The sequence below is a fragment of the Excalfactoria chinensis genome, chromosome 1, assembly GCF_039878825.1.
Source record: "Excalfactoria chinensis isolate bCotChi1 chromosome 1, bCotChi1.hap2, whole genome shotgun sequence".
Classification (NCBI taxonomy): domain Eukaryota; kingdom Metazoa; phylum Chordata; class Aves; order Galliformes; family Phasianidae; genus Excalfactoria; species Excalfactoria chinensis.
The window spans coordinates 88,014,543-88,040,529 of NC_092825.1; the positions used below are offsets into that span (position 1 = coordinate 88,014,543).

A 25,987-nucleotide genomic window follows, 5' to 3' on the forward strand; every position below is an offset into this window, starting at 1 on the left:
CAGCAGTCTCATGGCCTTGAGAAGCTGAATTGTCCTGTGAAGGGTTTGGATGCTGCCCCACAGAGACTCAAAGGAGTAGACTGAGCAGAGCTCTATGAAAACATTATTTGGTACATTCAACATCTGGACTCCTCTCCTGCATGTGAATTTAGGGAAATCATACCAAGATTGGAAGTTTTCTCTGGATGTATTGTTTTTAGAGTTATTGGTAATATTTATCATTTTTTTAATGATTATGATTATGTATTATTCAAATTGTGTGTGTGCTTACAGGCACGCGCTAATACATTCAAGGTAGTGAAGGCAAAGGAAGAGATTTTTATGCAACCTCTGCATATAAACTTATTTCCCTCTCTTTAGTGAAAGCAATATACATTTCTTGGATATGCATAACCCTGACTTGATACTGACTGTAACTGTACAAATTTTATAACTAAAATTTGGGCTTTCATCATTGGCCTATGGATATGGATGCATTGGAGGTAAGAGAATAAGTAACTGAAATGTGGGCCTGGATCTTCATAATATTCAAACTCTATAATAAAATGTATTGTAGCCACAACTGCTTGATTTGTGGGAAATCCTTAAAATATTCCAAGAGAGTGGCTTTTCCTATTCGTTGTTGTATGCAGAGTACTTTTTTAAAAAAAAGTAGATATTGTTAAAAGCAGCTACTCCTAAAAGCTCTCTGAGATCTCAAGTACTCAAACATTTTCCCATGAGATGCTGCAGATGCATGCATCACCACCTAGAAAAATGTTTTTGTTTTTCAAATGTGGTCTTAACAAACCTCATTTTTGCACGATCTCTCTTCTGCCAGCCCACGCCCTCCTCTCCTTGCTTTGAGTGGAAGCAATGGAGATGCATAGGAATTTGGTCTCCAGCTTTCCTTCCTTTTCATTTAAGACTCACTGCTGACAAGGGAACAAAGAAAAACTAGCAAAATAAAAAAGCAGCCTGAATGCATATATGCAGTGGGCAATATGGTCAAAACTGTTTGAGATCTCTTGTTTCAAGAAACATTGTTGTCTGTGATGTAGTTTGCCTTTCAACTTTGTTGTGAGTCACATGTGGCCATGAGAATTGTCCCTGGTTATGGGAACAACACTGAATGGAAAATTCTAAGAGAACTGAACTAGAGATTCATTACCTGTGAATATCAGAAGGTAATAATAAAGGAGGTTGCTTGAAACTAATCTATTTACCAATTTCCTAAGCAATAGATGTTTTCTGTGATACTAGTGAAATAAATGTTACTCATGATGATGAGTGATTACTTGTATTTATCATGGAAGACATTACTCCAGAAGGCAAGTTTCAAAGGGATCACATCTGGATGTGTTTGAAGCCAAGGGAAAGGACAGATAGATGTGCTACCCTTCTGTAACTTTTTGCTTTGAAGCATAGCTACCCAAATAAGTAGCAGTGTAACACTGCTGCCATATTTAACCATTTCCTTATTCTGATGCAGTAGTGATTACAGCCATCTAGACTCATATGGAGTGCAATGTTTAGATCTAGAGTATTGCTTCAGCCTTCAGTGTTCAATAGAGATTCTGTTAAAATGGGAACTTTGACACTGCATGGCAATTCTCTCAAAATTGCAGAGAGCAAAAGAGCAAAATAGCGGTAAAGCCTGAAGTGTAACTAAATTCAAGCAATAAATAGGCATATAACTTTAAAATTGTCTCCCTTGTGCTTTGGTGTCAAAACAAATCTGGCTCTTGCAGAAAATGGGATCACAAGGAAATGACAGATACAAAGCTTCTAGCTTGAAAAATGTTTCTAGCACCAGGTTCACTTGACCTGGAACACATATTATCTATGGCTAATCCTTTCTTCACAGCTACAGAACATGCAAAGAGGGGTAAGAGAACTGACCTGAGTTTCACCATGAGCAGGGAAAAGGTATGGAGGCTGTATTCTTCTTTAGAATATGACAAGAAGGAAATGGATCATTTCTAATTTTGGTAATGTTAGTTTGGGTTTGTGGGAGACAGCTGGTCTCTATCTCAGTGGTGTATTTATCCTGCACTGGCCTCATTCTGTGTGTGCTTTGTTAACCTGTTCCTAGGCTTCTGCTCCTGAATGAAGATCCACATTTCTGCAACATCAATCATGCAACACCTACTTAATTCTTGGGGGATACTGCTGGTATCAGTCTCTCTGCTGTCGGTAAATCAGTAGCTAGCCTACATAACTTCTGTTAAGTCTTACATCTTTGTGGTGCTCTTGGTAGCTCATCTCTTATGAGCAGAAATATATCCATATAGTTTCATAAAGGCTACTTATGCCTTTCAGAAATAATTTCAGTACTTGTCCTTTTATATTAAAGGCAGGATTTAGGCCTGATTTATCTTGACAATCTGTTGTTATTAATCATATATTACAAGAACTTATGGCTAAAGGCATTTTTGAAGTTTTTGCCTCATGGTCAGTAGAAACTCCTCTTTGCAGCACCTTAGGTTCTTTTTTCTTGTAATGATCTCTCAAATTTTAACTAGATCAGGATTTTACTGTAGTGATACGTATTATTTAGAAATAAATGTTTTACATGCTAAAATGTGTATATGAGAACTCCACTGTATGTATTCTGTTGGCATTCTTTCACAGTTTAAAGTGTCTCTCTGCACTGACAGCATCAGAAATGTTAGCTTTGGCTCAGCAGAAAGCCCTTTCAGGTTTGTGTGCTGCTTCTTGCTATGCAGTACCATGCCTCTGGCCGTGCAGCCCCATTACTTCCCTCCCCCATGCTGCCTCAGTAAAAATGTGAGGGCTTTCTCACCTTCATGCTGCTGCTCTCTCAAGTGTACAAATCCATGTACTTCTACACAGTGAATGTCAGAGGCACCTGGTCACTTTTAATTTGTACTTTCATTCACAAGAAACCACACTGTTAAGTGTTGTTACTGGGAATTAATCTTTCTGTCTCTCACCCTTTGGACTGTTGCTGATAATCTTTCATTTATAAACCAAGTTCTTAGATGATGATGACAATCTTTTAACTCACCTCTTATTTTTTCTGCTTTCATATAACTACTCATAAAAATTCAAGCACTTTTCTAATCTGGTAAATAAGACTAATTTTATTCACATCATACTGTACGTAGTGAAACATCAAGAAGGGAAGAAATGTCACTTTTTTGTTCATCCTGTGCAACAGTACAGATCATAAATACAGGGCAAGATTTACTCAGCTCAGGTCTCCTGAGATGTTATTCAGGAATGCTATCTACCCTGAGGTACTCAAGAACACAAAACCTGTGGTACAAACTAGCCACTCAGCAGAATGCACTGTTGGGACAGGTTCTGAACTTTAGAAGTGAATGTTGATCCTTTTAAGGATGCCAAAATGGTTTTTAGCAGTGGTGGTGTGGAATGGTCTTTACAACTGTCTTGGTTTCAGCTGGGATAGAACTAGTTTTCTTTCTAGTAGCTGGTATGGTACTGTGTTTTGTATTTAGGATGAGAATAATGTTCATAATGCATGGATTTTTTAGTTGTTATTGAGTCAGACTAAGTCAAGAAGTTTTCAGCTTCTCTTGCTACCAAAACAGTAAGGAGTCTGGGTCTACATAAGGAGCTGCTGTGGGGACAGAACTGGTGCACGTGATTCAGACTGGCGAATGGAATGTCTCATACCCTATGGCATTATGTTCAACAGTAAAACTGGGGAGAATTGTCTTTTGGGGACAGCTGCTTCTTGGGGACTCGCTAGGTGTTTTCTGAGTGTGTGATGAGCATTTGTGCTGTGCATCACTTATTTATTTTTTGTTGTCACTGCAGGTGACAGGATGAGGGGAAATAGCCTCAAGTTGTGCCAGAGGATGTTTAGGCTGGATATCAGGAAAATTTTCTTTACAGAAAGGGTTGTTAAGCACTGGAATAGGCTCCCCAGGGAGGTGTTTGAGTCACCATCCCTGGATGTGTTTAAAAACTGGATGTGGTGCTCAGGAACATGACTTAGTGGAGGGTTTTTAGTTAGGGTAGTGTGGTTATGTTGTGGTTGGACTTGATGATCTTTAAGGTCTTTTTCAACCTGAGCGATTCCATGATTCTCCCCTATCCCACTGGGAGAGGAGAGCATGAAAGGCTGTGGTGCTGAGCTGCCTGCTGGGTTAACCCACAGCAACTAACTCCTTTTTTTTGCCTTTGAAAGTGTTGTAGTCTTTCTGATAAAATCTTCATCCGCACTGCTCCCAAGAGAGAGATGGGAGCAAGGAGTGGGGTATGTATTATGTCATCTGTGGCTTGTGCCATGCTTGAGCTAGTCTTCAGATATGATATATGTTGTGACTTCTGGGCTATTCACAAAGCAGCTCTATTGAGATAAGCCTTGGCAATTTTGGGTGTTTATCCAGTGAATAGTATGCAAGTCTCTTGAACTTGCGAAACTTTCTGAAATAACAAGCTCTCTATGGAATGTCAAGTTTTGTGATTCCTGCTTTGGGCTTAGTCGAATACCTTGAAATACTTTTGCTGACTGATTTTGCAAACATTCCTAATTCTGATGTTATTCAATAAACTCAGAAGACTGCAACCATAAGAGAGAGGGTTGTGCGTGTATGTTAAAGACAAAACAAAACATCAGCCGAATCTTGCAATTTTTTTTCTTAATTCTTGGCACTTGCACAGACTGTGCCAGTTAGAATCTCATTTTTTTTATGTAAGTTACTTCACTATAAAAAACGATTTAAAAAGCAAAAACAAACAAACCCTGCCAAATGCTTATTTGAGACCTACAATTACCAATCATGCAGTGCCTGGATCTATTTTCTTTGATATACTACCATGCTTAGTTTCTTCCCCGGCCTGTTATAACCTCTTTGAAATTTACTGCTTTATTTTACTATCACCATTAACTACTTGCTTAATTTCTACAGGTTCTTAGTGTACATGAGGGATTTTATTCCATGCTACACAGTTTTCAAAGACTTTTTGTTCTTGTTGCAGAGTCTGAGGGTAATCCTATCGATGTTTACTTTGAGGTGTTTGTAATATTAATTGGTTATGGGAAATAGCAATAAAAGCTCACTGTACTTTTTTCTAACTTTTAAAACTGATTGATAGGCTGGAGAAATTTTCAGCTTTGTATGCTCCTGCATAGAATGGATTAATTTGTGCAGTTTAATTCTACATGGAGGCGCTTGCTTCCTTAAACCGATTATTAGTGAGACTCCTCTGGGGAGCTGAAGAATCATAGAGGTAATGGTTGTCCAGCCTTTTCTATATACACTGGTGACCAGGTAAGCTGGTTTTGAAAACCCCCTGCAACTGATACTTTACAACTTCTCTGGGTGAGAGTACTGCACTATGCTCTTGGTGAAGTTTTTTCTGGTCTCTATTCAGAACTTCTCAGTAAACTGTGGATGTTAGCCTCTGATATATTGCCTGCCACTCTCAAAAACCATTTGACTCTGTTGTATTTGATGCATCTCTCTGGGTAGTTGCTGACTCTGGTGGATCATCTCTTCTTCTAACGACTAAGCAAACCCTGATCTCAGCCTCTTTTTGCAAGCCACGGGCCCTGACAGCCTCAGCAAATGCTCTTCATCCCTCTTGAACACATCCCTGATGCCAGAAGTGACTGAAGTACTCCAAGTGTAGCCTTATCAGTGCTGACTAGAGAGGGATAACCTCTTCATCTGGTGGGCATACTTCCACTTATGTGATCCTTTGCTTTCTTTGTGACAAGAGTACAATGATTGTTTGGTATTAATCTGGCATCCATTGTAACCTCAGGATCTTTTCAAGCTATTCAGCCTATGTCATTTCCAACCTTTATAGATGTGTGGGGTCATTCTTCCCCATGTGCAAAGCTTTTCACTTTTCTGTGTTGTGCTATATTATGTTTGCTTGCCCACTACTCAAACTTATGGCCAAACTGCTTTGGATTGATGTTGTCTTTTGTTGTAGCAGCCACTTCCAATCTAGTAACCTACAGAGTAATCCAGAAAAATTACAGGCAAGTTTCAATCAGATTTCTCTAGCCAGTAACTGTAGACGGAATCATGGAAGATTTATTCTCTAATCTAAGGCTGGCTTTTGCAGAGCCTCCTTGCAAAGAGTGCGTGTCTGCTGTAGCTTTCAGAAGTTATGACTGTGGGACACAGGAAGAGACTGCAACTTTCTTTTGCCCTGCTGTGCAGTGCTCAGGTATGAATAGAACAGAAGCTTTTTGTTTGCTAAGAATTTTTTCTGCTTTGTGTCTGTTTCTGCCTTCCACATATTCTATTTCATTGCTAACGGTTATGGCACACATTAAGTAGAGAACAATCTTATGACTGAACCAGCTCCACAGACTGCTAGCTTCATTATAGAACCTTAACTTAATGTTCAGACTGCTAGTGCATTAATAATTGCTCCGCATAAAATGTTGGCTTGTTTTTTTGTCTTTTTTCCTCCACTAAGCTTTCATTATTTGTAAATAGCGTATCTCCTGGCTAGTTAATCTGTGATGTTTTTTTTCTTGTTAACATTCCCTCTATATCAAATTAACTACAGGTACTTGCAATTCTTCTCAGATTTTTCACCAGTCTTTCCACTTCAATATTTTTAGATTGCAAAACCCCTGTGGATACATTTATGTGAATATTCCCATCCGTTCCTTTGTTTCAGTGGTCTCTCAAAAATGTATTTTACTATTGACCATGCAGGTATCACTTGGATTTATTTATCAGCCAGTGGTTCTCAACATTTTTCTCCTCATCTTATTTCTAGGTTGCCAAGAATCTTGCAGTGGATATGTAAGGACTCATATAGTCTTATATTGACTGTAGGACTCGTATAGTCCTATAACCCCACTCTTCTGCTCCATTAGTGTGTTGCTTTTGTTTTTTCCTCCCCAGTTGTTTTGAGTGAATCTCATAGAAGTATTTTTTATAAGTTTTTACAGAACCTAAGATGAAAATGCTTGTTTTATATGATAGAAAAGTGGACAAGCAGTGCTCTTAAGCTATTGCTTACTGTAGAGAAAGCAATATGTGGTAAGTGTATGCAATATATTCTGGATAGTGTTGCCTGTAGGATTTGCTTTGAAACATGCATTTAAATAACTTTGCTTGCTGAATGATATATATATATAACAATATATATAACAATATATATAACTATATATATATATATATATAAAACCACAAAAGGAGACCCCAAAAAGATTTCACTTTGGTACAGCTCTTCAAAAAAAATTTACAACATGCTTCATTTTATCTTTTCTCCTTCAAAGCAAATACATTCTATCTCAAGCCAGACTAGGACAAGGTTAAAAGGAAGATATTTTAACAAATGAAGAAGTGTGCTACTACCAAGAGGGACAGCAGCAAAAAGGCACAAGGCTGATGAGTGAGTGGTTTGCTCAGTCTCACCAGCAGCAATTTCTCTCTTCAGTCACTAACCACCCTATATGCAGCTGTATTAAAAGCCCACTGCTGAGGGGGAGTGAGCATGACATTATTGTCAGTAGGATCCAGAGCTAAATTAGCTCATCCTCTCTCTTTTCTTCTTTCATGAATTGCTGTGCTGTGGCTGTGTTAATGAGACACCAGCCTCAAACAGTTTCTTTCTGCTGCCAAAGTTCAACAGAAGTTCGGTGATGCTGCCTGCAAGAGCTTAGTTTAGCTTAAAATTATGGGTTACAGCTTAAAATTGCTTCATTCATTATATGGTGTATCATCCTTGTTTATTTTTTTTATTATTATTTTTTTTTAATAAAAAATGTGTCACTTTAAAATGTTCACAGTAGTGAGATGCTTAGATGTGTCGTATGATGATCTGCTACCTTTTTCCAGCTAAGGGTAAATTCAAGTGTGAATACAGATGATCCAACAGTACCAGGGATGATGTTGCCTGGCATTGTGAGCTGTGATGAATATGGTGCTTTTCTGGATCAACAGAAAATGAACTTGCAGTTAGTGACCCTGAAAGCTTCTGGTGTTCCTCCCACGTATGAAATGTGTGGTGAGTGTGTGAAAGAACAGAGCTTGACAATATGGTCTCCAGATTGTTGGTCATTGTATGACTCGGCAGCGCTCTGCTGCTTAGCTGGAGTAAGTAGCTACTTTGGACTACTCTGTAAAGATTTTATCAGTGTTTTCTTATTCAAATCCTAGATCAAGATTTTAGTTTGTACCAGGGTTAGACAAGGATGGGTATGCAAGTGTTACAAGCATAAGAAATCAGGGAAAAATATGCCCGCAGAAAAGGTTTTTTTTCTAATAGCTCTAAGCTGCAGATCTGTTGATGGCCAAAGAATGAATAGCTGAATTTCTTTTCAAATGATACACTTGAAATGTTTTGTGGCTGTTCCTTTTATTATTATTGTTATTATTGATCTTGTCCATCCTGCTGCAGCAATGCTTTAGCTCTTATTAAAATCAAATAAGGTTTTGAATGAAATAAAATTAGGATATGCTGCAACACTCTTCTCAAGTATAAGTTCCTTCCAATGTTCAGACCCTAATTTTAAAAAATAAAGCATTTCTAGAAGCATAGAATGCATTCATTATTCCCACATACATTCACTGTTGTATCTAATGGGGGACACCCAGAACCTGTGGTGTGCCTGACACATGCCTCACTGAATCCCAAGATTCATCACCTCTTACCCCCAGCCATGTTTTCACTGTGATCCCATCTATCTCCACTGAAACTAGAGCATGCATGAGGTACAGAGTGAAAATCAATGCTGGTTAACCCTGCTGATCATTTAAGTGAGGGAGCTGATGGAAGAGCAGAAGCTGAGTAGTGCACTGAGGAGAGCAATTTTTAAATACTTAATTAGAGAGTGCCTAAATTAGACTAGGAGCTTTCTGGAGTGCAGATCAAGTGTTTTCTTCCCTGATAGGATTAGACCACTTTGGCTACTTATGTGTAGTCCCTTCCAGACATGCCAGTGCTTTATTCCTCCCACTCCCCAGAGGACTGTAATTAAGAAGTTACTGCTTCCCAAGTGCACAATTATATTCTCTAAAAACCAGTAATGAGCTCTTAGTCTGAAGCATCCCAAGCTTACTTCATTAGCGTACTCTAGCTGATAGGTAGGTAGTTTATTACACTTAGTGATGTGCTGAGCATGTTTTGTCCTCCAGACAATTTGCTCAAATGCAAATAGTCTTAGAGAGAGGATCAAAAGAAAGATATAAAGTAGACAAAATAAACATGTAAATATTATTAAGTATTTTTTGAACAAAAGAATATGTAAAAGATCTGAGTATTTGTTGAGTTTGTAAAAAAAAAAGAGTTGCTAAGGTTTCTAAGGATGCTTATGTTCTGCTGCTTTTTTAATTCTAGGTGATGTTAAAAAAAATGCTGATTTGAAATAAGATGCTGGAAGACAACTACTCAAAGAGACAGTCTCTCTTCTGGTGACAAAAATGAAATTCAAAGACTTGTTAACCCTTAAACTGTCTTGTTTAGGCTAGCCATGAATTCAGTTATATCAATTGTACTTGTAGGCTTCTGTGAAGGCGAAACTGGTTATATGGAAATTATGCATACAAGGTAATGATGTGACTTGTTTGAAGACCTGTCTAGAGCAGTAATTAGATTAACCCACTACACCACTGCTATTGCCTCATCTGACAGAAATTAAGCAAGCCTTAGGCATGATCTCCCAATGCAGACACAAAATGTTAGCTGAAGCTTTGTTGTTGGCATGTATGCCTTCATGCTGCTTTCTGGGTGGATATGGAGGCTGTTGTATTCCCTCTCTCACTGCACCAGCTTCTAGGCTTTCAGTTGTGCTTCCTCCCTGCTTTCTCTGTTTAGACTAAAGAATCATAGAATGGCCTGGGTTGGGAGGAACCTCAAGGATGATGAATCTCCAACCCCCCTGCTGCATGCAGGGCTACCAACCTCCATATCTAATACTAGACCAGGCTGTGCAGGGCCCCATGCAATCTGGCCTTGAACACCTCCAGGGATGGGGTATTCACAACCTTTCTGGGCAGCCTGTGCCAGCATCTCGCTACTCTCTGTGTAATTTCTTTGATATTTCTTCTGGCTCTTGGAATCTTCCTTGTTCATTTAATGGTGTTTTTCAATTAGCCAGTGTCTCTCAAATACAGCACTCAAAGAAGGATGGAGCAGTCTGGGTGACGCTATATTAATGTCTAGCTGAGCAGAAGACTTTTTTCATTTTAATTCTTTGTAATACCCCTGTTTCATGTATTACAGTATAATTTCTTTTTCTTCAGTACTGTGGTCATTGCTAACCTGTGTTCAGCTTGTGACCTCTTGGGTACTTCTCTACACAGTTCCACTCAGCTAATCCTTGGCCACTCTGCCTTATGCAGGTTTTTATTCCTACCTAAATATATGTAGTGCTTTGAAATTCACTAAGAACAATATTGTTTCTACGTTAATTATTTATCCAGTTTTGCCACAAACACTCTTTACTCAGGGCCTCGTTGCCAGAGATGAGCCACAATCTGGAGCACCCTACTAGAGAAAAACACTTTTCTGTTCTTGGACCACAATTAAAGAAGAGGACTTAAATCTCTTTTAGTAGTTACTGACACCTTGGACCTTCAAGGAAGGCTAAAATAGCAAGGATTAAAACACCAATGATTAATGGCAATAGCTTGAGGGAGAAAACAAAAAAACAAACTGCACAAAAATTAAGGAAACAAAATAATGAATTTTTGTTTAGTAGATGATTCTAATAAATTGCAATTTAGCAAGTTAACATAGTGAGGTAAATGCTATACTAGAAACTGCACAGTACTTTCTTCATTACTTTATGTTCCTAAATGACTTTTGTAATTACCAGTGCTGTCTGTGAGCATTTTGATCCTGGATGTTGACATGTCTAAAGTATGAAATCACTTGTAAGAACTAACTTGGAAACATGTAAAAGTACTGCAGTTATGTGCTTCTGGTACTGCCCTGTTTTGGTCAGGGATGAGTGAATCATGCACAATTTGACTGTTCTTGGAACTGTGTTCAGACCCTCAATGTCATTCATTATGTGCATTTGGAGAAAGTTTAAAATAACAGTGTTAAGTGAATTGTATACATCTTCAATGCAAGTCTAAGATTAACTTTGAAGTTAAACTTTATATGTTTTTTTATATGTTCTTTTCCCCATAGTGCTAGATAATAGTGATATGTGCCATGCAAACAGAGCAAGTATTTCAGTTGGAGTGTGCAGATCTCTGAATAGAATGAGTACTACTCTATCACAATAGTGTGACTATTCAATAACTAATTTAAAAAAGAAGTAGTCAAACTAGCATTGCTATTACTATACAGTCAAGAGAATTTAGTATCTTTATTCTGCATCCTGTTGATTTTCATGAGCCTTTGCATTTCCTGCAAACTATTTCTATTACCATTGCTAACATCTCCATTTAACTTAAATTCTCCTGTATGGCTGAAAGGAATCTTGATTTGTGTAACCAAAGGTAAAAAGACTAATTTAGGAAAACTTTTTGAAGCATTGAGTATGTTGAAACAACATTCCACTCCTAAGATGATGGCTTTTATAGGACAAGCACTGCTGTCATGCTGGTATTACTACTTAATACCTTGGAGATGAATAAATTTCAGAATGGTTACACTCAGGTAATAACGTCTAAAATAATTCCCATGCTCTATACTGTACGATATGATTATTGACTTTTTGCAGCTGTGTGCAAAAAAAGTGTGTCACATTGAATTTGTGCCTCTGAATAAGCTAGAGAGTGGCTGGAATAAGGAAAACTCTGTGAATCTGGCATGTATAAAAATCTTAAATCAGTCTGAGAAAGTCTTCAAAACTTTGGGAGAAGGAGAATAGGAAATGGCAGGGAGGAGGAAAACGCATGGCCATCCCAGAATAGGGAGTCTTTCTGAGGAAGCACTGCAAAGTGTAAAGAGAAGGTGGTGGAGGGAAAGGCAGGTTGCAAGTAGATAATTGTAAGTGTGAAAGTGGGAGAGCAAACCCTGTGTTTACCATCCCTAGGTTTTTCACTTATCAGCTAAAAGCTGTGATGCCCAGTGGGAAAACGTGTGTCAATATTCTACTAGAAATAGGCCCAGAAGAATTTACATCTTACAGTACTTTTTTCAATACCATTAGCTCAGTGAAAGATGGTGGTGTTAGTGGTTCAAGAGTATTAAATCTGTATTGAGGTGATAATGGCTCCAAGGGCTCTAACTGGTGCTGTTTTTAAAAGGAAGAAAGTTCTGCAAAGTAGCTTTATCAATAGAAGACACTGAGCATAAGGTTGCTTGTACAACCTTGAGATGGTGTTCAGGTTATAAGTCAGAATTTTATAGAGAAAGGAAATTTGTCAGACTGCTGCCTGCGTTGTTGTAGAATGAAAGTGCATATAATGAAAGAGAAAAAAAAAAAAGAAGATTTCAAGATGAGACATTTGTCCCTGGTCCTAAAAGAGTATTAAGTGGTATTGGGACAGAAAGAGGTTGATGATCTCTCTGAAGTCAATTCAGCAAAACTTGTTTCACTCTCAGACATCTTTCATGCTTGTCTTGTGAGAGGCTGTGTCTGACTTACAGAAATGGAAAGTTGCCTTGAAAAACTGATATCCAGGAGCGGTGTTCTCTAAGTAAGAATAAAGCGGAGTGCATTCCCTCATTCTCTGGCAACTGAGGCCACACTCTTCTTAAGCTGAGATCATGCAGTTAGTAGGTACTAATGACAGTGTCTTCCGTCTTCAAAATGAGAACAGTGCTACAATCTCGTAACGTTTTGGGAAGAGACTTTTGCTGTGTTTCTGAAGTTTACAGTGCTGAACATCACTGAAAAGGACCATGAGGAAAAGTGTAATTTTGATGAATAATGCATGGTGGAAAGAATATTAGTCAAGAAAAAATAATAGTATCTGCCTGTTCAGTGAGCATGATCTTTGACCAAAAAGCGTAGCAGGATTCTGTGGGGAAAATAACAAAGAACGGCCCAACGAAAGCAGACAAGGAGATACGAATTCTAGCTGCATGGCCATTTTAATCTTGTTTGTTTTTTCTATTTTTTGATCTCTTGTAAACAATACATTACTTCTTTATGTAGAGTGTATAGGGTATTTTGGGCCTTGCAGGGTCTTTATTGTATGCTTGCCAGGTACATGTGTGTATGCAAACCAATAGTCTACTTGTCTTCCCCCAAAAGACTAGGATTTTTTGCTTGTTTAGCCAGTGCATTTTTGCAATGTGATGATTTTTATTTCAGGTTGAGCAGCAAAATGAATTATACAAAAACTTACTATGCTGAATTAGGACTTGCCAGGCATATTATCAGTTTCCGTGGATTTTCTTTGAAATCTGCACTTTGGATGTTTAGAATTGTTTACTTTACAATTCTAGGCAACAGAATCCTACATAGCTCAATGTCAGAGAATAAATTATAATCCGTCAGTGTGTCACTGCTAATTCAGAGTTCATTCTGAGGATATTTTACACATTTTTTTTTTTTTTCAACTAGAATTATCAGTCTGCTAGGTTTTTTTTTTTTTTTTTTTTTTTTTTTTTAAACTCCTTGGATTCTATTCCTTTCAGTTACAAGTACTAAAGGAATTTTATGGTTGAAACTCCAACATCAGTGTACGTAAAACAGATGTCTTAAGTCTCATTTCCTATATTCCAATTTTATGATTGGATATTCCTATACCCAATTTTATGGTGTTACTACTGTATTAAGGATTGTGGAAAAAATAATTCAGAAATGAAATCTTTTTATTTAACTATTGGTCTGTAATTTACAAGATACAGCAAAGATTATCTGAGATGCACAGTTCTATATTTAATTCCATTTTACCCACAGGTCTGATGGATGGCAATTTGATTTCACCACTCTTACCTATCACGTGCACGGCAAGCTCTTTCTTCTGAAAGCCTCTCTAGTGTCTTTCCCAGATTCTGTTCCCAGTGAGCAATGCATAAGAGCAGTTTCAGTTATTTTCCCTTTGGTAGGAGACCTTGGAAAAACCTTTAGGAGGCTGTGAACTAGTATGCATCATACACCTTATCTTGTCACGTTTTCACTTTTTCTTTTCCCCCTTTCACCTTTTGTCCTGAGAATGTGCTGCCCTTTTGCTGTGACTACATTGTCTTTTAGCTTCCTGTTTTACATTAGGTCTCTGATCCTCTTAGAATCAATGCTGTGCATGCACTTTTGGCTCCCATACAGAACAAGTCAATTTCTAATTTCAATTTGTAATAGGGGAAAGTCAAATATCAAAGTCTGGAGAGTTTTAAGCCCAAGCTGGCTCCAAATGAATAGCAATGACAAGAGGAAGAGCTGTGTTAGTGCCACTCCAGTAGTACTCTTTGTTAGTTCAAATTTTTACATGCTATGCTTTAGCAAAGTTATGTGATGCAAGCATCATAGTTGTAGTATGGCTGGCTCTTCACATAGTATGGGATGTGGCTTTTCACATTCTTTTACCTTAAATATATATATATATATATAACTTATATATATATATATATATAACTTTTCCAAGTGCCACAAAGGGTAATAGCCTGGGAACATCAGGGAGGACACACAGACTCAAATGAAAGATTTCTTTGGCTTTGTTTCATGGCTTCAGTGTTTTCCCCTACAAAATCTGGTGAAGAAACAGGTACTACAGGTTCTAAGTATGGCACTGTTCTTACTGATGTCTGCTTTCAAGTAGGAAGGAATACTTTTCATGTGTAGGAAACACATCAAAGGTGACTGGCCCAGGGTTCAAACCTGTAAAGCTTATTGATTTCAGCTCTTGTGCTGCCTCTGAGAAAAACTGCAGTCAGAACTGTACTGTATGATCTCTGAAGATCATCTGGTTCCAACACCCCTGCTAAAAAAGTTAATTTTAAATGGAAACTGGAAATGTGAAGCTTAAGGGACAGCTTGACAGTGTCCATGGACACAAAATAATCTACATTCAGTAATGTTTCTGCTGTAAAGCTAATGCATTAAAATAAATCGGTATTTCCTCTATGATGTCTGAAAACAATTTTCAAGGTTCATTATCAGTTTCAGTAATTCAGCACTAATTTTAGCTGTCAAAAGGGTAGAGTCAAAGGCATATAATTCCTAGATGTGAAATCTAATGGGACATTTGATTTGTTTCTGTTCTATTACTTCTGAAAAACTTGTTTTGAAGTGAATAATGAATTTATGTGAGTGCTGGTTTTCTGGTCTCTTTCTAAACATTCTAAAAGCTTTTTTAGGAATGCTTTTTTGTTTGTTTGATTGTTTTTAAAGCATAACCAAGTAGTACTGTGCAGTTTTTGTTGTTGTTGCTCTTTATCTGGTTTTTAAAGTGCCTGTGTAAAGGTAGTTGATGGATGAGATTTCAAAATTCATGTTTTCTCGAGTAAAATTCATATTGTTGTGACAGATTTATGCTTAAAATATCAGATATGTGTTTCATGTGTAATTTTCAGGGCTGCATTTGTACTGGCTGCTCCCAGATGCTTATCATAGGGGAGAAGAATCCTAAGCTTGATAGTTAGTGAACTTTAATATCTGCTGCTAATTTGATTATATTTGAAGATAAACCATTCCATTTAGGTCTGTTCAGAATTGAGATGCACAAGCACAATCCTCTAATCTAGATTTTGTACTCAGTATAAGGCATACTCAGTTTTTGAGGCCCGGAGTAACAAATTTGTGCTTTAGCTATGCTAGATAAATTACAGAGGAATTCCTCTGGAAGTCGTGGAGGTATCTGCAAGCACAATTTTAGTAACGAAGGATGAGTCCTGTTGCAGAACTGATGAGGCTATGAAGCTGTTATAATTGCAGTATTCACTGTCACTTGGATACTGAAGTAGTCAACAACGGAAAGAGACTGAAAAGGGATGGTGACAGATTCATGGAAAAATATATGCAGTCTCTGTCTTTGAACTTTGAAACCATTTTCAACAGTGACTGACTCTGCTTGAGGCCTTGGCAAAGGTCTGACTGAAAGCCAGCATGTTTGTTGGCTGTCCCTGAAAGGAATCTGGGTGGTGACATGAAAAAATCTTATTTCTGTTGGTTCACAGTAGTGAAATTTAAGACATAACACAAACAACATTTGATTTTGTGTTGTAGAATACTTGCAACCAAGCTGGAAATCTTTTGCCAGATGGTTAATAGACTCGAAGAATGCTTTTAACCTTGGAGAACAAGGCCAAAATGTTTTTTCTTCGTCGTTCTGCAGCACACGTGCTAAGTGTTTGGCTTGGGATGATGGCAGACTGAATCCAGCGGCATTGTCGTAATTATGGAAAAAGAAACATAGTTATAGCCAAGAACTCAAAAGGGTCATGTGCAACTTGCTGTTACACAGCCGAGAAAAGTTGCAGTTTCTTATTTTGTGACGGTTTCTATAATGTGGTTAGCCAGTGACCTCAAGCATTTCCATCCTTCAAGATCATCGTTTGTTCCACTTGTCTCTGCTTTTAGCTTTGCCTTTCTTCAATTGAGAGTGAGGTGGAGAGTCATCATAGTTATAACACTGCTGTACCAGAACTCACACCACATCGAAGTATAAAAGCTGTCCCTTAACATGAGTCATTCTGTGTGTGCATCTCGTGAGTGAACAACTGAATGAGAGATGCCAAAGTCTGCAAGTTATCTCAGCACTTCAGATGAGTTCAAGGTACAAAAAGTCTCTGCTAAACCTTTTTGTGTTATTTCTTCTCCATCAGAAAATAAGCTGCAGAATGTATACCTTCTCAATATTTTGCAACATTATGACCTACCCCTCTGTGGGAGAAAATGGTAAACTATAGCACTTTTTCTCTAGGTATGCAACTCTGTGTGTACAGCACAAATGTCTGCAGCAATCCAGCTATCAGAATTGTTGGCATTACCCTTCTATTCCAGAGGCTACAAAGAAAATGAAGAGAGTACAGAGCTTCTTCAAATCAATGTAAAGTTGTTTTTTATTTCTTTCCCCTGCTTTCCTCTAGGGACAGAAGCTGGTACGTTAGGGCGTGAAGCTGCTCTTCTGGATGAATGAATGTCATCTCCCAGTGATTATCTTTCAAAATCTAGGTAGGATATTTGATTTACTACTTGATTTGCTTTAGGTACAGCTTGGAAGAAAAAAAGATAACAAACCCACAACAAAATCAGCTCTTCAACCTTTCCTATGTGTTACCCAAATGTATGAATAAGATGAAATAATAATTTGCTGAAGTATTTCCAGAGATGCTCAATCACAAATGAAAGGGCAGATGATAGAAGATACAAACTGTTAAATCACTACACAAACGAATTGCAATTGCCTGGAATAGCTGAACAAGTTTCTGAAAGGATTTAAACTGCTACAATTTGTCAAATTAAGCAGTACCTCAATTATTTTCCAAAATACTTTTTTTTCCCAAAATATTCATTTTGCCTATTTATACTGAAAGCTCTGTAGTGAAAGGACTACATACTACTCTATATTTCTTCAGTACAAGGCAAGTTTCTGAGCACTATTACAATAATGCAATTAAGAAGAAAAAACTACTCCAGAATGATTCTATACAGCATGGCGGATAGAGATTTTAATTCATGGTCTTGTATTTAGATAAAGTCATGACTTACGCAGTTCAGCAGTTCATTAAGCTACTGGTTAGAATCACTGCATTACAATGAATAAAATCCCAAATCGGAACGCTTATCAGCTGTGCCTTTCAAAATGGAATCTGCCGAGTTTTGCTGTATTAACCCTATCTACTATTGCAGACAGCAGATTTATTCAATTGGCCGTGCTTGGGTTCTAACACTACCATGTTCAAAGCAGGACACAAACTTATCAAATATATTGTAATTGCCATCATTTTCAGGACCTCATTTTAAAACTCTGAAACTTTCCCCCCCATTTATTGTAATTGTACTTACTTCACCAAAGTATCAACTTGCTTTCCCTTTGCTCCAATGTAATTGACCCTATTAATTGCTAGTTAAAACTTTCCTCCCTGGAGTCCACTGAGTTCAGCAGAATTACAAATTGAGTGGTTTCAGCTGATAGAATCTAATTCGGCTATAACCTAAGGAAGTAACATAATTCTTGCAATATGTGATAAAAGAAGCAATTGGTAAAGGTCAACTTTTGAGATATCTTGTGGAAATGTAATTAAGTATAATCTTCTAATAGGTTCTTCTGCCTCAGTGTCTTAACAAAACTTCTGAATTTTCTGATTGAAGTTCAGCATCTGTGTGACTTTGTTAACATCAAGTTAAAAGGTTCCAATATAATTAAATAAATTTAAAAACAAATATAATGGGTAGGAATTTCGATAAAACTCTTTGGATGAACTCTGTTATATGAATGTAAAACAATTATTTTTAAATTATCAATCCTTCTGAATATAGTTAAGACTTCTAAGCTTTGAGGAGAAGTCCTAAATATCTGAATTAAGAAACCAAAACAAAACAAATAGTTCACTCTGTCATTTTATATTAATGGAAACAAAGATTATGCCAGAATGATGCACGCCAAGTCTTATCTACATTTTGTTTTTGCATTTCTAAATCCTAACTTCTTATGATGGAGATTAGGATGACTCTTTGCTAAGCTCACATCACTTTGATAAATCACATAATGACATTTTGTTAAGTTGTCAGAAGACTAGATCAGTGGATATTTTCAAGCACAAATACTGAGGTTGGAAAAGGTGCAAGATGGCAAAAAATTTGGAATGAGCTCCTGTTTTAAGCTGAGGAAAAACATACATAGCAGCACTGTTGCTGTCTATAGACAATTTTAATTGAGCTGTCTACAGATGGGGAAATGCTAAAATGATCACTTGCTGTGTGAACATCTGTTTAGCTGCCTTTCATATTAACAGAGTTAAAACCAAAATGGACAACAGACAGACCCATGACAGTGGTCAAATGTAAAATCAGTTAAAATTAATTATAATAAAAGCTGTGTATTAGATATGGATTGGTTACATGGTGAGATGACAAAATTGTGTCTGTCTTACTGGTGGTGCTTGTGCTTGCTAATAGAAAAGCAAAGTACTTCATGACCTTGTTTTCAGAGCATATTTGCTGCCTTTATATGGGTAGCAATATGTGAGTGTGATAGACTGACACTTAAAATCTGCATTATATTGCCCTTTGGGAAGGACTAAGGGGCCAGAGAGTTTTCTTGCATATTTTAGAAGATTCTGTTAGCATGAATGACTTTCTGCCTGCATAACTATTCAGGATACATTACCATAGATAATACCCAGCCTTAAAGGGATCTCTGCAGCATTGCAGAGGTCACTGGATCAAGGTGTCTGCCAGGACAATGAGTAGTAAAGGACATACCATCTCTGAACAGCTGAGGTTTGAGTGTCTTGGAGCTCCTCGAGTATTAAACAACATCACACATTCTCACCTGATGTATGGATGAACTTATCATCTCAGTTTGTTGGTCAGCCCAAGGGATGGTATAAAAATTATTTAGTAAATCCAGGATTTTTAGTAAAATACTGTCAACTACATCATACTGAGCTGAAGAAAAAATCATATACCTGTAGGATTCAAAACTAAAAGTAAAACAAAATGTAATTTTGACAGATTAGTGTCTGAAGTGTCCCGCTTAGAGTTTATTTAGCATGTGTTCTTATGGACCAGTCAGTACAAGTGATAATGAGAGCATCTCATTGAATCCCAAAGAAAACAGTATATTCAGACAAATAGCTGGTGAATGTTTACATAGTTAACTAAAGTGGAAGTGTATCAATGGTTTATGGGCTGGTTTAGCACTGTATAAACCTACCTATTTAAAGAAACTAGAAAAAACTGCAAGATCACAGAATCATTAGAATGGTTTGAGCTGGAAAGGACCTTAAAGCCTACACAGCCCCAGCTCAGTGCCACGGGCAGGGCTGCCCCTCACCAGCTCAGGCTGTCCAGGACTCATCCAACCCAGCCTCAACCACCTCCAGGGATGGGGCATCCACAGCTTCTCTGGACAGCCATGCCAGTGCCTCACTGCCCTCTGAGTACAGAATCTCTTCCTAACATCTAACATAAATCTCTCCTCTTTTGGTATAAAACCATTCCTGCTTGGTCTATCAATATCATATTGCATGAAATGTCTGTTTCTGTCTTGTTCACAAGCCTTCTTTAAAGCCAGAAGGCTGCAGTGGGGTCTCCACTGAACCTCTTCTCCAAGCTGATCAAGACCAAATCCTTTGGCCTTTCTTTCTGAGAGATACTGCCGCCCTCTGATCATCCTTGTGGCCCTCCTCTGGATGTGTTCCAGCAGCTCCATGTCTTTCTTGTACTGGGGACCCCTGGTCTGTATGCACTACTCCGGATGGGGCCCCATGAAGGCAGAGCAGAGAGGGATAATCACCTCCCTTGCCCTGCTGGCTTTTGATGCAGCCCAGTATATATTTGGCCTTCCAGGTTGCAAGTGCACATTGTTCAAGATAGATACAATAACAGTCATTTTGGAATATTGCTGCTTTAATATATTCCAAGGACAGAGAATTCATAAGCTAACTTCTGTGCTTGTTTTGACCTTATTGAGGTAAAAGAAATGTATTAATAGTCTTTAAATTTGCTAGTAATTTAAATGATAAATGCTGGTCAGTGCTTTTCTTTTTTGTGCCTAAAATTTACACAAAATCTTCCATTAAAGTATACAATCAAGTACCTAGGCAGTAGCATTTAGATTTACATCTACTGCCAAAACAATATATCTTTCAGATAAGACTTTCATGTGTGACTCTTAATAATAATGTTTTAAATTAAAAGACTGTGATTCCATCTGAATAATGAAGCAAGATAGCCAAGAAAATAGATATGTGCCTGACCACAGAAATTCATTAAAATAAGAAAAACCCATGAAACAGTGATGATAATGAGAAAACATTGAGTATCAGTTGACAGCACTGAAAACAGTGATTACATTTATGGCTAGCTGCATGGAGGGGTCTGTTTTACTATTTTTAGGTCTTTCTCTCTAAGCCTGAGGAATAAAAAGACTGTGGCAACTCAGTTGCTCTCCTTGCCATAGACATACAGAATCATAGTAGTACAAAAACCAAGTCTGACGGTTGTATAAGGAATGATGCTTTATTTTACTTAAGCAAAGATTAGCATTAATGATTGCCCTTATTCCTGTACTATATAATTATTTAGTAATGACAAACATTACTGCTTCAAGAAGGCAATTTGATGTAATCAAGATATTCTCCTTTCTAATTTTGCTCTTGGTCTCTATTTAATTTGCAGATAGTGTATGCATTACCTGTCTTCATTTTAGAAATAAGCTGTCCTTGCAAAGTCTGTTTTTAAAATAAATGTTTGAAGATGTGCAATCTTTGTTTTCCTTGTTAAAATATTTTTACCTTCTTCTGACTATAATGAACTTCTATAGTAAGTGCTAATGAGAAGCATAATTGCCTCTCAGTTGCTTGCCCTTTTCCTCCATTGCTTATGTTATTTCTTTCTTTTTTTTTTTTTTTTTTTAGCAAGTCAACTCAGTATTAAGCAAAAAATGGAACCAATGCAAGAGTCAAATCCATCTTATACTTGTCTGTCTGTGGAGCTGCACTCATTCTCTTGACAGACGGTGGGATGTTAGGAATGCTGAGAGGGTTCACAGGAGAAGCTGATGCTCTGTATGTTTCCAGCCAGAGACAAGTTTTATAATTGATCCATCTCCACTGACTTCTGTTGACTATGGAAAGACAAAGGGCACTGCCTGAGACAGAGCAACCTTTTGCTGTTGGAGCACAGATGGTATGAAAGTGCTTTACGTGACACAAAACATTCGGTGCAGTAAAGTGCGCTGTTGAGACCTGTTTCCTTTAAGCTTCCAGTCTGTCACTGTCCTTTGAAAACTAACATAGAACCAGCAAGCCCACTTCCATCAAAAAGTAAAAGTTCTGTTTATTCTTCCCTTCCATTTTCTCCCACCATGTAATTTCATTCTATAACATCACCTCAGATATTATAGTAGAATTAATGAATAGCCAGAATTTCTCCTAGAGATAAGTAGTAAGGAAGAAAGTATGTTTTGAAAGAGGTAAGTCAAAAGGAAAGAGATGCTGTAGACATTTACCACACCTGAGTCTGCTGAATTTCCTAGATACAATAAGAACCCACTCACTTTCTGCATTATAGGCACAGATATCCTAAGATGTTTTTAATACCACCTCCATATACATACCTGCAATTGGTTACTACTAATGTTCATTGATGAATCGTGTATGGACCAGAGCAAGTGTTTCTTTTGAGTCTGACTTGTAGCTCAGACTAAAATGTAGTTAGAGAGAAAGAACATCTCCCAACTTCCTGTATTCCTGAAGCCTTGATGGTTATTCTGTATTCAGTTTGTAATTTTTTTATTTTTTTTTTTTCATGATTTATGATACATCATTTAATCTTTTTTTTTTTTTTTTTTTTTTTTTTTTTTTTTTTTTTTTTAAGATAAACTAGGGAGGTCATGAATCAAGAATTTCTCATTTAGCCAGTTCTGCCAGTATTTGGTTCACCTGTTTTCTGGTTTGGCATTTGGAGGAAATACTGGTCAAAGGAAATATCTACTTAAGTAAAGTATAAAATCTTATGAGTTTGGGGGCTTTGTCTTTCTCTGAGCCTTCATGGTGATAGAAAGGCTTGTAAATATAGAAAATGGTCTGTATTTGACCTATTTTTCACTAAATCCATATGACTCATTATGGTTACTCTGTATCAAATAGAAGACTTTCCTACTTTTTTTTTTTTTTTTTTTTTTTTTTTTTTTTTTTTTTTGGTTAATTTTACAATTACCTAGTGACACTTTTAAAATCTTTATGTTATTACAGGTGGAGCAACTTTGTCCTTGCTTCTCTCACTGTAAATGAGCTTTAAAGATCACCTCTTCTGATCTTTCAGACACCCAGAAAACAGAGACAACCCTGAGATGCCAAGACCCTGAACTTCTGTAGATGTAAGTGAGGGTAAGGAATAATGAATGTGTGGAAATATGTGAATGTGTTAGAAAAGACCACTAGGACCTTCTAGTCCAACCATCCAGCTACCACCAATATTGCCCACTAAATCATGTCCTTCACTGCTACATCCATGTTTTCCTTAAACACCTTCAGGGATGGTTACTTCACCACTTCCATGGGCAGTTTGTATCTCATGAAGGATTTCTAAGAATGTCAAATGATTATTCATTTCTTTATTGCCTCTGAACATACACAGTTTTCCAGGTACAGTTATAAGCAATCCCACTTAACGTGCACTTTTTCAGACATTTGATTGCTGAAAATTTCAGTTTGCCTCTTGTTACTTTTTTATCCAAACATCTCAATATTGAATGACAATTTTACTCTTGGCACAGTTCCAGGAAGTTTTAACCTTCTGTTTTTAAATATTGCTGTAGGCAAGTGAGTTTTAGATGCTTTATGAAGTAATGTCATTAAGCTATCACATTTGAATTGTTGTGAAAAGCAAGGATTTGGGGATTTTGTCATCTTTGTTATGAAGAAACTATGTTTATGCACTGCTGGAAAAGTCACTTCTTTGCAAAGCTACAAATAACAAAAACAGAAATAAAATCAAACATGCAGTGGCATGAAATGACCACAGGCCAACACAAAAGCAAGAAAAGTCTTCTCTCAAAGCACATCTTTGTGATGAACTAACATCAAAAGATTTTAGAGTTCAGCTAGGCAAAGAGATATTTAGTTAAGCAAAATAATGAATTCTGCTGTGCTTTTCATCTTCAGAATGTCTTACAAAGATTAAACCTTTACAATACATCTGTGAAATGAAGTGTTATATTACTACCTTTGTTTTTTTCCCCCTCAGTTGAAGTAGATGTTGAATGTTTAAATGTCCAGAGCTGCAGAGAAGGTTGGTCAGATTTAGAACTGAAGACTGTGAGCTTGTCCTGCAGTGCCTGGACTTCTCAGACCACACTGGATGTTCTTCACTAATTCATAGTCCAGCATCCATTGGACACGTCCTTCTTTTCCCCTATATGTCTACAGCTTTCCCCTGCACTGTGTGTACTGACATTTACTGGGTAAGGCTGCCATAACCCTCTAGGTAAACCCTCACCTGCTTACATCTGACTCTTCAGACCCCTTTATTTCCTCTTGCACTACTTTACAACAAGATCAGTTCTAGAGCTCAGCAAAATTCTCGATTGAAACTGTTTTGTGGAGCCTTAGTGAAAGCCACCATTAAATTAATTTGATCCCACATATGTACAGCCCTCATGAATTTACATAAAGTAGCTCTATATAAAAGGGCAGAATGCAACTCACCTACTCCCATGTTTGCATCAGCCTTAGAAAGGTAACATCTGTACCAGGTGGCCCAGGGATGAGAATGGAAGTAGAAACTGTGTCTGCCAAATACCTGTGAGAAAGCAAAATGTCATAATTATATACTCCGTAAGTTCCAGTGAAAGAGATCTCTACTTCAGGAGATGAAAACCATCTCTCAGAAGTTTTAAGCTGTAATTTGCAGGATTTCTTCAGCTAACTGATGATGGCTATTTAGAAGCTTAGAGATCAACATCAGGAAAACCCTACGGTTTGTAGAAGTTGGTAGCTGGTAATATGTTACATTTATTTGTAACAGGCTAGTAACCAATAAAAACCTGGTAAGATTTGACAGTCCAGAAATTGCCTCCACTTGATGAGCTCAAGAAATTGTAAAAATGACCTAGACCTTTCTGAAGATAAACAGTAAAAAGAGAAGGAGGAAGTCTGTGCTGGTTAGCCCAGCTAGCAGGTTTAGTGCATCGTACACTATTAGAACCCAAGTGCATCTGTGAGTTGTTGGATGTCTTCAACTCTGACTGCAGTGGGAGCCCAAGACACTTGGTATTTTGCAGCATTAGGCCTCTTGTTATTAATCTGAAGCCATAAGTGTGCTTGAGCATGTGCTCTTTGAACTGCAAGACATTGTTTCTTGCTTTGTCAAAACATATTTTTTTTAAAAAATAAGTGTTTCAGAATAGAAAAAGCAAGGGCAACTGGTGTCATCTCCCTGGACTTGTGCAAGGCCTTTGACGTGGTCCCCCACCACATCCTTATCTCTAAATTGGAGAGAGATGAATTTGAAGGCTGGACTGTTTAGTGGGTAAAGAATTGGTTGGATGGTTTCAGCCAAAGGCTTGTGGTCAACAGCTCGATGTCCAGGTGGAGGCTGGTGACAAGTGATGTCCACCAGCAGTCTGTCTTGGGGCTGGTGCTTTTCAGCAACTTCATTGATAAATATGTTGACAGACAATAGACAGTGGGATCAAGTGTAAATTATTCTTAATAGAGCATTCAGGTTGCACTTAGACAATTTAGAGACTTTATTTGCCTTTTCTAGAGAGATAAAATGTTCTGTTCCTTGCCAAACTTTAGGTCCCTTTAGTACAGGCTTTCTCTCAATATTCTACCTTTTCCTTATCCTCCTTTCCTTTCAAATTCTGTATCCTTACATTTTTGTCTTAATTATCTCAACTTTGTTAGCAGTAAGATGGCTCACTGCACGCAATCTCTTCCTAGAAGTGATCCGTTTTTCCTCTCCTCATCCTCTAATGCAAGAAGTATTTCAAAATACATATGTTTATTTAATTGAGAATTTCCCAGTTGGCTTAAAATTCAGTGAGCCACACTCTCATATGAACAGGGAGAGAGACTCCTCTGAAGGAGACCTGGAAGCTACGTGGGTGCTTATATTGATAATTTGGGCCTTGTTATCTAGCCTTGTTATCTATCCAGCTGCCAGGCTGCCAACCAGCTCTTGCTAAGACCTTGTTTGAAGGAGAGAAGATGGATGCAGGATCCCTCGCTGATGATATAGCAGCATGAGCATAACATAGCTGTTTTACCTTTTGTCATTTTAGATTAATTAAAATGTAAGTACTTTGGCATAAGGACCTAGAGATTCAGACATATGCTGAACAGACATTGCCTTAGGAGAATCCAAGCTAGCCAGCAGGTCTTATTCATATGGGATTATTTCTTTTAGCTTTCCAGGAACAGCTGAGAATAAGTAACATTCAATCAGTAACAGGCTATTTTTGGAGCAGTGACTCCTATAAATTGAGAATAGAAATGAAGGCATTTCAGAACTGCA

At 37.6% G+C, this 25,987-nt stretch overlaps 1 protein-coding gene across 3 annotated transcripts in view; it reads right to left on the bottom strand.

Annotated features, from left to right (window-relative positions):
* HTR1F (5-hydroxytryptamine receptor 1F) overlaps positions 1–25,987 on the bottom strand; it is a 113,449-nt gene that overhangs the window by 34,620 nt on the left and 52,842 nt on the right. For all 3 annotated transcript variants that reach the window (XR_011904020.1, XM_072339905.1, XM_072339914.1), the window contains exon 2: positions 24,175–24,268. The gene's annotated coding sequence lies outside the window, so the exon portion shown is untranslated. The remainder of the gene's footprint in view (positions 1–24,174; positions 24,269–25,987) is intronic.